The 14,627-nt window shown below is 39.4% G+C and overlaps 1 long non-coding RNA gene across 1 annotated transcript; it reads left to right on the top strand.

Annotated features, from left to right (window-relative positions):
• Window positions 1-6,607: 6,607 nt before the first annotated feature.
• On the top strand, window positions 6,608-10,369 carry LOC134221028 (uncharacterized). Its single transcript, XR_009982172.1, has 3 exons — window positions 6,608-6,915; window positions 6,982-7,070; window positions 7,165-10,369. It is a non-coding gene; the product is annotated as an uncharacterized LOC134221028 (long non-coding RNA).
• The last annotated feature ends 4,258 nt before the right edge of the window (window positions 10,370-14,627 follow it).

The following is a 14,627-nucleotide window of genomic DNA, read 5'->3' as shown; positions in this document are numbered from 1 at the left end:
CCCTTGCGGGGGGGGGGGTGGTTATGTCCAAAACCACCCCCGTGGCTACACTAAAGAACTATGTCAAGAGGCTCCTTCTAGCGGAGCGACTGAAGTAAATTTCAGTCGTTAAGGGGTCCATTACTAGCACTCATTCCTATAGGATATATATAATTAGGGTGGTGCTATTGCAAAAATGTATAATGGCGACACATATACTATATATTAGGGTGGTTCAAAAAATCGATTTTGCTCCACAGTGCTGATTCTTTAGCATATTCTGAGTGTCCTCTGAAAATTTGAGCTCATTTGGATTAAAACTGATTTAGCACAAGCCGTTTCAGGTTTGCATGCAAATTAGTATGGAAAAAATTATTTTTTCATTATACTGTTATTGACGTTTCCCCATTAAGCGCATGTTAAAAGAAAACCTACATAGCTAAAAGGAATACTCAACAGCTTTCACTCAGTGAAAACCGTATCTTAACTAAACGTTCCAATAAGGGACCGACTGTTTACTTCGATGACATTTGCTTCCAGGGTGCAGCAGTCGTAAAAAGTGTAGACAACAACCTTCCGTGCACCATGTTTACGGTACTCGTCACTGAGTGGCGATACCGGCGTTTCTATCTGTTTTGTTAAGCCTGCTACTCTATGTTCTGAGATTTTCAAAATTTTCACCATGAGCTCATGGAAGAATGGTAGTTGGAAATAAAAGATATTTTAGTTACTAGATAAAGATTGTCGCTTCGGTTCCCTTTGTTCTGCTGTCCGAAACATGTGTGGTACATACCTGTCAAATCGTATGGATTTTCCTTCTTTGACATTTAGCTCCCCTATCCTCGCCAGCAAAAGATGTTCCGGACAGCGACGACAGCGACAATCTTTATCTAGTAACTAAAATATCTTTTTTGGAAATCGATAAAATGTAGGGGAAAATCAAGTATTTTGAAAATTTATGGAAAATGGAGGTGTTTTAGAAGAAAGTAGTGATAAGGAATGAAGTATGAGGTGAAAAGATTATCTCCTGCACTCAGTTTGCACTGATTAGTAGTCTAATAGTGATGAAATTTCGGTTTTACTACCATTGAAAAAACGCCATCTCTTGCATTAATCGTTTTGACTGGTACCTTATTATTAGTAATCGAATTTAATCTATACCGTGGTTTTCTGGAGCTAATTCCATAACTCCTTAACAGGCTACATTGCTGCTCGTGGCGCGAAAGATAGCACACACAAATTCAGGCTACTATGTTGCACTCTGAGATGAGATAAGACATCTCACTGTCCCTTTTTGTAACCATTTGCCTGTCAGAAAAGGCTAGTTTTGATTGGGAGATTTGACAGACGCCGGCAAGCGCAGCGTTGCTTTATTTTGCTGGTGGGAGCTTTGTTATTACTTTCGCGGTGTTGCTAGTAGTCGGGGATTTTCCAACTTCAGTTTCTAAAGAAACAAGTAAACACAAATAAACGTTTGTTACATTATTTTCAACGTGAAATAGAATGAATCTCGGAATGAATAATAAAAATTTTATTATCATAGTCAGAACTGCAATCATGAAGTACAAATGAACAGCTCAGCATTCGGTAATTATTGATTGAACTTTATCCGTCTTGTTAATTTTCGGTTACTTAAATAAGTTGGTCACACTGGAGCTGTCCGTTGCGTAAATTGCGGGTAATTTGTGTGAGGGCATTCAGCTCCGAGGTGTCTTATCTCATCTCAGGTTGCACTGCACGTTTCAGTGATGCCCTCAAAGAAGTTTAACGATCATGACTAAAGATTCGCAACCTGTCTAAGGCTTTGGTCCGATTCGTGAATTAAAATCAAATTAAACTTAAAAGTGACAGTTCGGAAATTATGGAATCCCCCGCTCATAAGAATGGCTGGTGCTACCCAGCAAGACCAACAAAACATCTATTAAAAATGATTCAATATCTGTCAAAAGTAATCTTGCTCTGCGAGCAGGGTTATTTGGAAATTTTTGAACTGTCACTTTTAAGTTTAATTCGATTTTGATTCACGAATCGGACCAAAGCCTACCCCATAAAACATCCTACCGACTTTTCCCCCGACTTAGTCGGTTTTCGTCGGTCGGATCGGCCTACTTTGCAGCCGACTAATCGGTTGTTTGTTGCACAGACGCTTATGGGAGTTTTACAGGGGCGTTTAGCGATTAATCGATACATTAAATCGGCCAACAAAATCAACTGATTTGAAGCAACTTAGTTGGCAGATTAATCGGCTAACGTATTCTAGCGCAAAAAAGCAATTAAACCGACGAAATCGACCGATGAAAACCCAAAGAATCGAATGATTAATCAACTGATTCAAATGAATAATAAAATAATAGCCGACAAAATCGGTTGATTAATCAACTGATTTAATTCAATAATGAAATATAGCCGACGAAATCGGCTGATAAAAACTAAGTTAATTGCTCGATTAGTAACTATATTATAATGAACATTAGACGATTTCCGAATAAATCGGTTGTTTTTGTTCTACTAAAATAAGCAATCGGATGTTTCAAACAGAGAACAAACATAACCCGACGAAATAGGGTGATTTATTTTTATTTAGTTGGACGATTTTAGTTGACATCGCCGATGGTACTGCAGAGACTGCTTCACATCCCGGTAAGACATTAAATATGTGGTCATGCCTTCTTACACAGTTAGGACGAAAAGCCGTAGGCCCCGGCCAATGCGTTGACGTGTACGATATTAATAGGGTTCGGGCATGAAAGTCGTCTTCCTGGCGCCAATGTTTGTCACTCGTATGGAAATAGGCTGATGGAAAATTAATGCAAATAAAAAGAGAGATGATTTATCAATACTTTAAAAATAAATACGCATGACAAGTCACATTAATATTTTTGAAGAAAAACATTAGACTTTACCTTAATAGAATGTAGACTGAAAATTGCTCACTTCTAGACCATTCTCAATAGATACATTCCTAGCTTCGAAAATTGTTTCATCCAACCTCCGTAATGTGGCAGATACTTTTTACGTGTTTGTTGAATTAAAAATTGTATTTTGGCCATAGCTTCAGAGTCCATATAGATCCGACTAATTTATCATAGTGGGATAGGATTCCTTGTCGATTGAAACCTGTTGCGAGCAAATCGAGGGCAAATCAGTTTAAGATAAAGTAGCCAAAAATAGACTAGACTTTTAAGCGTTTTTGTACAAGAAGCTGTAATGAAGAATCAATTTTACATGAAAATAATATAAAATATTATCAATTCAGTAGAAAACCGAATTAGCCGCCAGCGAAGTTGGATTGTTCTCACAATCCGTAAGTTAAATCTAATTTCGGAAGTGTTGCGCTGTATAGCACATTACCAAATGAAAACAGCGCACCACTTCCGAAGTTAGGTTTAGTGTACTGATTTTGAGAAAAATCCAATTTCGCTAATCGCCCATTTCGGGTTTCTACTGGATTGATAATAATATATTCCGGCCATAACCTCTGAGCCCATTGTCCGTTCCGGTCAATTTTCAATAGGAAACAGAATTTACTTTTTGCGCACACACGCACACACATATACATAAACACACATACTTACCATCATACTGCACTACATTTTGCAATTTACGTGATAGATATTCAACTAATTTTAATAATTATATTGTGTTCAACAATCACAACATCCTCAAAAGTAAACAATACGTTAAGCAAATGTAATCTATCAACCATTATTCCGATTTAATTTGGTGTATAAACACTACTTAATCCATCGATTGATATGTGGATCTAAATTATGTCTGAGAGTCACCCGACAAAATAGGTTATCCATACAAATGATTTGGTCGACACCAGATTTAGTTGGTATTCATGATGGTTGATTTTCACGACACCCGATTTCGTCGATGATAAAATCTGTTGGTTTCGTCGAGACCTTGGTCACTACCCGATTTCCTTGACACCCGATTAAGTCGGTGATAAAATCAGTTGGTTCCATCGGCACCCGACTTCGTCGGTGTATCAAGAAATTTCCCATCTGTCAAATGTTTTATGGGGTAAAAATCGATTACTAATTATTGAGACTATTAAGGACATAGTTGGAAGAGTACCACGATGGCAGTCAATATGGCACCGGATCTTCCACGGGTCAACCCCACACCTCCCGCACTCCTCTCCCACCAACATTCGAATGCATCGAACAGCATCGAACAAAAGTTTAATATTCAGATTACTAACCTGTTCACAGTATATTTATGTACTTCCCGTGATAATTAACATGATTCTTCAAAGAGTCCTATGCATTTCGGTTCGAAATATAGCATAAACCAGCAGTTTCGTGCACATTTTAACAGCCGTCCGCGGTTTGGTGGGTTTATCACTGCACTTCTCAAAGGGCATTGAAAAAATCATTTTTTTACACACTACTCCGCACATGAGCAGCCCGAAATGTTGATGGAATGCAAATTAAACTTCACTTTTTGGATTAAGTCACTTGTTTGAAGCGAAAACTTAATATAAACTGCAATTTTTGACCGAAGAAAGCGACTAAAAACTGATCGCGGAGCGAATGTAAACACCGGTACCGATAGCAGCAAACTAATAAACAAGGTGGTTCAAAACTGATTTTGCTCCGCCACGCGCAATCGATTATGTTTCATATTTTGGGTGTCGTTCGCTGGTTTCGGTCGGTTCAGGTTTGTATGGCCGTTGCTATGGCTATGTTGAATTTTACATTATTCTAATTGTGGCACTCCTTGATTGGGCGCTGGCGAGGGGAAGACCATATGACTGGATGAAATTCAAGAGCTTTACCTCCTTAGACAATGCATATTGAATGGACGTTCCAATAGTTGGGAGTCGATTTTAATCGAGGTTGCAAATCTTTAGCATGATAATAAAGCCCTAAATACAATGTCGGCGGAACAGAAACGGAAACGGAAAATTTGACAGTTAGCCCATATATTTTATGGCAAATTTGCCGTTTCCGTTCCGCTGACATTGTGTTTGTGTAATTGTGTAGATACTTCATACAAAAAGTGTGACATGGGGGTGAGCGGAGTATAAAATTCTATTTCAACGGATCTTTCCTAAGGTGCGTTCAGTAAAGTCTCTGGAATGTTGCTTTCAGCTATGTGGGTTCTCTTTTCGCCAGCGTTTGAAGGGAAGGCGCTGTAGCTAGTGTAATGAAAGGTTTAGTTTCCCATAATAAACCGTCTAAGACGAATTAAGTACTGTCCATTTAATTCCACTAGTTAATTTTCGTAATCTTTGCAGATACGTATTTCGACCACAACTGTGTGGTCGTCTTCAGTGTCTTGTACTTGACTCGACTTAGTCGAGTCAAGTACAAGACACTGAAGACGACCACACAGTTGTGGTCGAAATACGTATCTGCAAAGATTACGAAAATTAACTAGTGGAATTAAATGGACAGTACTTAATTCGTCTTAGACGGTTTAATACATTCCACTAAAAGAGCTTAATATATTTTTCTTCCCATAATAGTTTTCATACAAACTTGAACCGGCTTGTTATCAATCAGTTTTTGTTCAAATTGGCTTTTGGAGGACACTCGGAGCATGGTACGGAATCAAGTGACCGTGGTAGAGCTGGGTCGTTTTTTGAACCACCCTACTAATATTCTTTGTTTTTTTTTTTCATAAATACGACACCAATACTAGTACAGTATATGACAGTTTTTATTGTACCAATACTTTCAAAGCTTTGTTTTGGTACTCAACCCACCTTCACCTTAATCAACATGTGGTTTTCGTTGGGTATAACAGTATAACAGTATAATGAAAAAATAAATTTCCCCATACTAATTTGCATGCAAACTTGAAACGGCTTGTGCTAAATCAGTTTTAATCCAAATGAGCTCAAATTTTCAGAGGACACTCAGAACATGCTAAAGAATCAGATGAGCACTGTGGAGCAAAATCGATTTTTTGAACCACCCTAAACAGAAAAAATAAAAAACCTAAAAAAAAAGTTTAAAGAACTCATCTTTGAGTACGAAGTTCGAAGGTAGTTTTCTCACTCCCTCTCATGAATGTTATTATAAACAAAGAGAGCTGCATCGACCCAACATGTGCTGTTCCGTGGAAGAAGCCAAATTTGAGTTGTTTTCACCATAGTCTCGAGTGAGTGAAAATAACATAAATTTGAGTTGGTGAAACTTCATAGTGGGTGAAAATTCAACACGGGAGTAAAGGCAAAGTACTCACCGGATTTTTTCGCATTTTACTTATTTTTGGCTTCTTCCACGCAAGGTCGGATTTGAGTGAAAGGAACCGTCAAGTGAGTTGTTTCGCGATTCCGTGTACTAGATATAGATATTATTTCAAGACAAAATTTTCAAAACGACTTATCTGCTTTTGTAAACAAAGATTCAAACGACGATTTGACGAATCTGATAGCTCTCCCACGCAAACCAACACCATCAACAGGTAGCGGAAACCTTTACCTACCTATTGGTGGTGTTGGTTTGCGTGGGAGAGCTATCAGATTCGCCAAATCGTCGTTTGAATCTTTGTTTACAAAAGCAGATAAGTCGTTTTGAAAATTTTGTCTTGATTTGCAACGTGTCAAACTGATATAATGCTGCTAGTTTTTTTTCTTATAACTTCAAAAAATCAAAAGCGTACTCTTACCTACACGGTTGTTTGCGAAAACCCATCGATGGGTAAAAAAACACCCATTTTTAAATAGCATTAATATCTGTCATAAAATGGGGAAATTTCTCAATCATGCAATGGGTAAAAAAATACCCATTAAAGGACACCTCACACATTAGAAAAATGTTTATTTTTTTACACATTAATGGTTGAAAAAAAGTTATGAAACAAAGCCGTACCGCGCGGTTGGTGAAAAGCGCTGCTTGTATCAATTTTTAATATTAATAAATAAATAATAGTTACAGTTAATAATATTTGTGACCGTACACCCTCGGCCCAACGCAGGTAAGCCAAATGATATTTTATTTGTTCATAAGTATAATGTAATGTTTCAAAATTATGCGCTTCCAGATAGTCGAGAAACGGGCCGTACTAGTCGTCTTGTGCGCACTGTGCACGAAAAAGGGAGGAACTTCGAGTCATACGGAAAGCTATGAAGGGTGAGCATAAAGTTTATGAAACTGTGAACAAGTGAAATTGAGCATTATACACCAATTTTTTGACATGCCCCCGTTTTCGAATTTTTTTTTTCAGTGGAACTTCTCAATCGGTCTCCGACTTACGATGTGATGTGCCGGAATCGAAAACTCCGATGGAAATTTTAGTCACTATCAAACATTGTGTATATCATAAATGACATGAATAAAGACAAATAAAAGTGTTTTATTTTTGCTTTTACTGATTAAGTACTACGAATACCATAAATCTACAATTTACCAAAATGCTACATAAACTATATCCGAAGATGGGTAAATTTTTACCCATTTTGTGGGAATCTGGCTTTTCAACAATGGGTAAATAAATACCCATTTTATGACATAAACTGCGTTTACCCATTAATGGGTAAATCGAGTTTACCCATTAAATGGGGAGAGACACTTCTAGCGAAAATGGGTGTTTTTTCACCCATTAATGGGTTTTCGCAAACAACCGTGTAGAGGCCTGAATAAGGGAAACGCGGATAGCCATGTGCCGCCAATCGAACCGTCAGAAAATAGCAGCCAATTGAGATTCTCACGTCCGAATGTGTGAGTGGCGATAAAAGGAAAACAAACACTCCTAGATGGTGCTACTCAGCAAAGTTTGGGTAAAAATGAGTATATTTCCATATATTTTTTGACTCCTTCGCAACCATCGTGATGCCTCGATCTATTTTGAGGTTATGAGCAGAAGGAAAACAAACATGTATTTACACATGCCGAATTGCACATCAGTGTGCGAGCGTTAAACGTCACTCATCTCTATCGAGCAGGGGACCTGTCAAGCAGCCAAAATGCTGGCTCAAATACTGAAAATGGCCAAATTCGATTTTATGCCATTTATCAACAAACAAAATTGAATGTATTTTATATTAGTTTGCAATAATATATGCAAGTCATTAATAGATTATGAAATGAAATTCCATTGTTTATTGGATTCAATTGTTATGTAATATGGACACATAAAATAGCGGATTGTGAGATTTTATCTACATAAACCATTTCTTCCTTTTCATGTGTTGTTCTTTGATGAAGAAGATTGAATGCAGTGTTGGCAGAGTCATATTTTCTATCCGCGTTTCTCTTATTCAGGCCTCTACTCTTACCTACTCTACTCTATTGAGATTCTCACGTCCGAATGTGTGAGTGGCGATAAAAGGAAAACAAACACTCCTAGATGGTGCTACTCAGCAAAGTTTGGGTAAAAATGAGTATATTTCCATATATTTTTTGACTCCTTCGCAACCATCGTGATGCCTCGATCTATTTTGAGGTTATGAGCAGAAGGAAAACAAACATGTATTTACACATGCCGAATTGCACATCAGTGTGCGAGCGTTAAACGTCACTCATCTCTATACATATCCCAAAATCCACGTAAAAATAGCGTAAAATAAAAATAAAAACGCGCAAATTTTAGTAAAACACATGGACACATCAAAGTAATTTATTATTGAATCTTTCTTTAGCTTTGAATTATTGAGCTCAAAATTGGATCTGTGGCATATACTCGAATAAACATTAAATTTATAATATTTGTCGAAACAATATTTCAATTGACCAAACATATCGTATCAGCATAATGTTCATATCGGTTGCAACTGTTCAATCAATTGAACAGCACTTCTGTTTACATTTCTCGCGCTAAAAATCATAGAGGCGTTACTGCATTGATCGATTCCTCTTCATCGATGTTTTCTTTCCAGCAATGCAGCGAATTGCGGCAGCTTTCCGAGGATAGAGGTGTGCGCCGGTCCAATATTCATCGGCGGCGGCGTTTGTCAGAATTTTGGTCGGCGGCGGCGGCGTTTTCGGCGTCACGCCGATAGCCATTTTAGCCGGCGGCGGCGTGCATCGGCGTGGCGTTTTTTTTTTATCACGTCCCTTAATTTTTTTGCCTTTTTCCTAAATATTTATTTGGAAATTATTTAGGACAAATCAAGCATCCGAAAGATATTCAATTTGCAAAAAAAAACTAACCGCGATGGAGGTTTGTACTCTGATGGCTTTTCCGCAAATGTGACCTTTAAGTGGTCTTGTTGTGTAGGGGTTATCACGCCTATCTAGAGAGTAGGAGGTTGAGAGTTCCAGTCCCTCCAAGACACGTGGATTTTTTTTCGCAAATTTCATATCAATTTGTCCATTTTGAAACATGTGCTGTGCATATGCACAGCCAAGATATTCAACAAAAAAAAGGTTTTCGAGTTGCCGAATAATATGCAGTTAATTGTAATTTTCCTCGGGAACTACTCTGAAGTTTAGACAAATGGAATTACCAAGAGAAGCTTTCAGCAAAAAATTCGTCAAGAGAAACTCGTCAGAATTTTCACGAGAAATTGTTCTAAATTTCTACAGGAAAATCCTCGGAATATACACGGAAAGTTCTTGTCGAGTTTCTGTTGAATATTCTTCGAAATTTACTTCATAATTGTAGGAAAATGCGACTGATAGAATGGGTGTTTTAACGTTGGCTTGCTCAGACTAAAATAATTAGTCTCCGGAATTTGACGGGAACTTTAATAGAATTTCCGCGAATGATTGTTCAAAATGTAGATTTTAATATGAAAAATCTTTGCATTTAAACGGAAAATTGTTCGGAATTTTTAAGGAATTTTAGGAAATTCTCTGTACAATAGATGTTTGACAACTGAAACTTATTCAACTGCAATGCTTTCTAACTGCAATTTAATAGTTACATCAGTTTTGTAGTTATCGGACCGCTAAACTTCGAAACGATTTTAAATTCGATGATAGCTGCATTGCGCTGAACAATCAAATGTACTTATATTGCATCTGAAGTTGTCGGACGTGACAATAGTTGGACGTTTAGAACGTTTAGAACTGCATTCGCTAACTAAAACGAAAACATATTGCAGTTATCGAACGACTAGTGTATTGTCCATAAGACATTCTTGGGAAATTCAGTTGGCCGAAAGCGTCAAGCGGCCGAACTGATAATTTGGCCGAAAAAATCGTTTATCCTAACAGGTCGTTTGGCCGAATAGATCATCTAATCAAATCCTATTAAGCTGAACTTAACGTTTATCCGCAACTATTATCAGGTCGAAAATGGTTTGACAAAAAATGTAGTTTGGTCGAAAGCGACATACAGCCAAAAGGAACATTCGGCCGAACTGGTAATTAGGCCGAAAAAATCATTTAACCAAATAAATCATTAGACCGAAAATGCCGTGTGGTAGGAATGGTCATTTGACACGAAAATATCCTTTCTGCAAAATACCCTTCCGGCCAAATGGCAATTTCTGTCAAATGACCTATTCGGACGAACTTTTTTCCTTCAGTCAAACGACAATATTCGAAGAAGGTTGTCTTGCAGACAGGACATTTTTGGGCCAAATGGCTCTTTTTCCTAAATGACAATCAACCGGCATTTTTTGTAATAAACATTGTGAGCTGATAGAGCACTTATTCAACCAAAATGGTCTTCTACAATAAAAACTAGCTTATTCAGCCCTAATTGTTTGTTGGGTATTCAGTCAAACGACTTTTTCAGCCTGTTAGAACAAACTGTTACGGTCAAAATCCGGCCAAATGTTCCTGTACGTCGCTTACGACTCAACTACATTTTCTGTCAAACCTGTTTCGACCAGATAACAGTTACCGTTAAACGCTTAGTTCTGCTGTACTCGGCTAGATTACTTTTGGCCTAAAAGCCAGTATCGACTTAAAAGTAGAGAGGCTACGAAATTTTGTTCAATGGTCAAATGACATTTTCCGCTGAATGGCCCATTCTGTCAAAAACCTTTTCGGCCAAACAGCATTTTCGGCCAACGATGCTTTCGGCCAGACGACCTGTTAGGACAAACGGCTTTCTGTGCCAAATTACCGGTCTGTCGCCTTCCGTCAATGGAATTTCCCAAGAATTTCTTATCGAAAATAGAAAGAATGTTTTGAAGTAATCCAAAAACATTTCTTGAAAATTCCGAGCAATTTCCAAAGAATTTTTCGTTGAAATCTACATTTTGAACCATCTTCTGCAGAAACTTTGAAGAATTGGAAATGCCGGAGTTTTTCTCGTGGAAAATCTACAGTCTCCCGCGGATATTGCAAAAAAAAATCTGTTTTAAAGTTGGCTTTGCCAATCTAGCCGTCTAGTGATGAACTTCTCCCTGCGAAAAAAAGCAATCTAATAAAGAATAAAAAAAACTAACCATCTTAAATGATCTAGATTGAGGAAGTGTAAATTTCGAAAAATTCTCAACAGAACTTTCCGTGCATATTCTGAATATTTTCCTAAGGAAATTTTGAACAACTTCCCGTGAAAACTCTGAAAATAATTTCCAAATGAATATTCTTGAAAAACTTGAAGAATTTTCTAACGAAATTCAAAAGATTCTCCCGTTAATGTGTTGAAAATATCCAAAATGACCGATTCAGCCGAACTTTCGATCGAATGTTCATTTCGGTCAAATGGCCCTTTCGACCAAATGACTATTTAGGCCTATTAAGCTATTCATCTAACCATTTCTTTCAGCCAAAGAAACTATCCGACCAAATGAAATTCTATGCTAGATACCCTAGCAAAGTCTGAAAATGTAATGAGTGCATATATAAAACATATTTTGATTTTGACTTAAAATTGATTCATAATTTGTTTTCAAATATGAATAATCATGATTGATTACATATTTTGATCTAATTTTGCTGTAGATTACTAAACTGCATGATATGACATCAAACTGTGTACTTGTTTTGTTATCGGAAACCAATATCAAAATTAGTTTTCTATTTGCTCTCAATGACAGCAGGAATAGCTTTCGATTTGATGTCACAGTAAGACTTTTCTGCTATACGTTTTGTTACTCAACCGTTAAAACGACCAAAAGATATCAAGTTAAGTAATAATAATCCATTATTTCACAACATTGAAACAAGTTATCGATTTGCTCTCAATCTTTGCTCGGATGAGGCTTCTACCAAATAGTCTTTTCGGTTAAACGACATATTCGGCGAAACAACTTTCAGCCTTGTGATCTCCTTCCATATGGCTTTCTGCTGAACGCCTCTTTCCCATTCAAAATTAATTTCAATGGTAAATTCTTTGGATTTCAAAGAGAAATCCTTCGCAATTTTACACACAAAGTTTTCTTAGTTTTTACGGAGTGATTTTCAAAATTCAAGTAGAAATTGTATGGGATTTACATGGAAATCATTGGTATCTTCACGGAAAAATCTCTGGTGTTTCAACGTGATGGATCAGGAAATTATACAGGAAATCCATTGAATGTTCAGAATTTCCACTTCCACTTCCAAAATTCTGCGGACATCTTCAAATTTGTATCGGCGTGGAAAATTATAGATAAGCGGCGTGACAATTTTTAAATGGCGGCGCGCCGATGCAAAAATGTCGGCGGCGGCGGCGTGCCAAAAACTGCCGGCGGCGGCGGCGTGGCGCGGCGGCGCACACCTCTATCCGAGGATTTAATAGTTTTGTTTGATAAAGGATGATTACATCTTGCACCAGAAGCAGCAATCACGGTTGTAGCTTTTGAAACAGCAGAGTTATTCACGAAATATGAAATCAAATTAAAGAAATCGATCAATACAGTTATTATTTATTATTATTTATTCAGACTAAGGCCGAAGTGGCCTGTGCGGTATATAAGAGTCTTCTCCATTCGGCTCGGTCCATGGCTACGTCGCCAACCACGCAGTCTACGGAGGGTCCGCAAGTCATCTTCCACCTGATCGATCCACCTTGCCCGCTGCGCACCTCGCCTTCTTGTGCCCGTCGGATCGTTGTCGAGAACCATTTTCACCGGGTTACTGTCCGACATTCTGGCTACGTGCCCGGCCCATCGCAGTCGTCCGATTTTCGCGGTGTGAACGATGGATGGTTCTCCCAACAGCTGATGCAACTCGTGGTTCATTCACCTCCTCCACGTACCGTCCGCCATCTGCACCCCACCATAGATGGTACGCAGCACTTTCCTTTCGAAAACTCCGAGTGCGCGTTGGTCCTCCACGAGCATCGTCCAGGTCTCGTGTCCGTAGAGGACTACCGGTCTAATGAGCGTTTTGTAGATTGTCAGTTTGGTACGGCGGCGAACTCTATTCGATCGGAGTGTCTTGCGGAGTCCAAAGTGCGTACGATTTCCAGCCACTATGCGTCTCCGAATTTCTCTGCTGGTGTCATTTTCGGCAGTCACCAGTGAGCCCAAGTACACGAATTCTTCTACCACCTCGATTTCGTCACCACCGATGCAAACTCGCGGTGGGTGGCTCACATTGTCTTCTCTTGAACCTCTTCCTATCATGTACTTCGTCTTCGACGTGTTGATGACTAGTCCGATCCGCTTAGCTTCCCTTTTCAGTCTGATGTAGGCTTCCTCCATCTTCTCAAAGTTACGTGCCATAATATCTATGTCGTCGGCGAAGCCAAATAGCTGGACGGACTTATTGAAAATTGTACCACTCGTATTAATCCCAGCTCTTCGTATTACCCCTTCCAAAGCGATGTTGAATAGCAGACACGAAAGACCATCACCTTGCCGTAACCCTCTGCGGGTTTCGAAGGGACTCGAGAATGCCCCTGAAACTTGAACTACGCACATCACCCGATCCATCGTCGCTTTGATCAACCGTGTCAGTTTATCCGGAAATCCGTGTTCGTGCATTAGCTGCCATAGCCGGTCCCGATCGATTGTATCATATGCGGCTTTGAAGTCGATGAATAGATGATGTGCGGGCACGTTGTATTTGCGGCACTTCTGGTACTTGGCGAATGGCGAACACCTGGTCCGTGGTGGAGCGTTCGCCCATAAAACCCGCCTGGTACTGCCCCACGAACTCCCTTGCAATTGGTGCTAGTCGACGGCATAAAATTTGGGATAGTACCTTGTAGGCGGCGTTTAGCAATGTGATTGCGCGGTAGTTGCTACAATCCAGCTTATCGCCCTTTTGTAGATGGGACACGACACCTTCCATCCACTCCTGCGGCAAAACTTCCTCCTCCCAAATCTTGGTAATGACCCCGTGCAGCGCTCTAGCCAGTGCCTCACCACCGTGTTTAAATAGCTCTCCTGGTAGTTGGTCAACCCCAGGGGCTTTGTTGTTCTTCAGCCGGCCAATCTCCTCCTGGATTTCCTGGAGATTCGGAGCCGGTAAGATTATGTCCTGCGCGCGTTCTCCCAGGTCCATCACCATACCGCCATCTTCGTCTGCCACATCGCCATTCAGGTGTTCTTCGTAGTGCTGCCGCCACCTTTGGATCACCTCACGCTCGTTCGTAAGAAGGTTCCCGTTTATGTCCTTACATATATCAGGCTGTGGCACGTGGCTGGCGCTTTTTCCTCCGGAAAATCGAGTTTTGTCTGTTCCGCGCCTGTTTATATCGTGCCTCGTTCGCCCTCGTGCGGTGTTGCAGCAATCTCGCTCATGTTGCATTCTTCTCTTCCACTAACTGCTCACATTCACCGTCATACCAGTCGTTTCTCTGATCCGGAGGCACCGTGCCAAGTGCAGCGGTTGCGGTGCTACCAATGGCGGATCGAATAT

Source organism: Armigeres subalbatus, chromosome 3 (assembly GCF_024139115.2).
Source record: "Armigeres subalbatus isolate Guangzhou_Male chromosome 3, GZ_Asu_2, whole genome shotgun sequence".
Classification (NCBI taxonomy): Eukaryota; Metazoa; Arthropoda; class Insecta; order Diptera; family Culicidae; genus Armigeres; species Armigeres subalbatus.
Note: the sequence above shows the minus strand (reverse complement) of the source record. Positions and strands in the feature narration are given on the sequence as shown.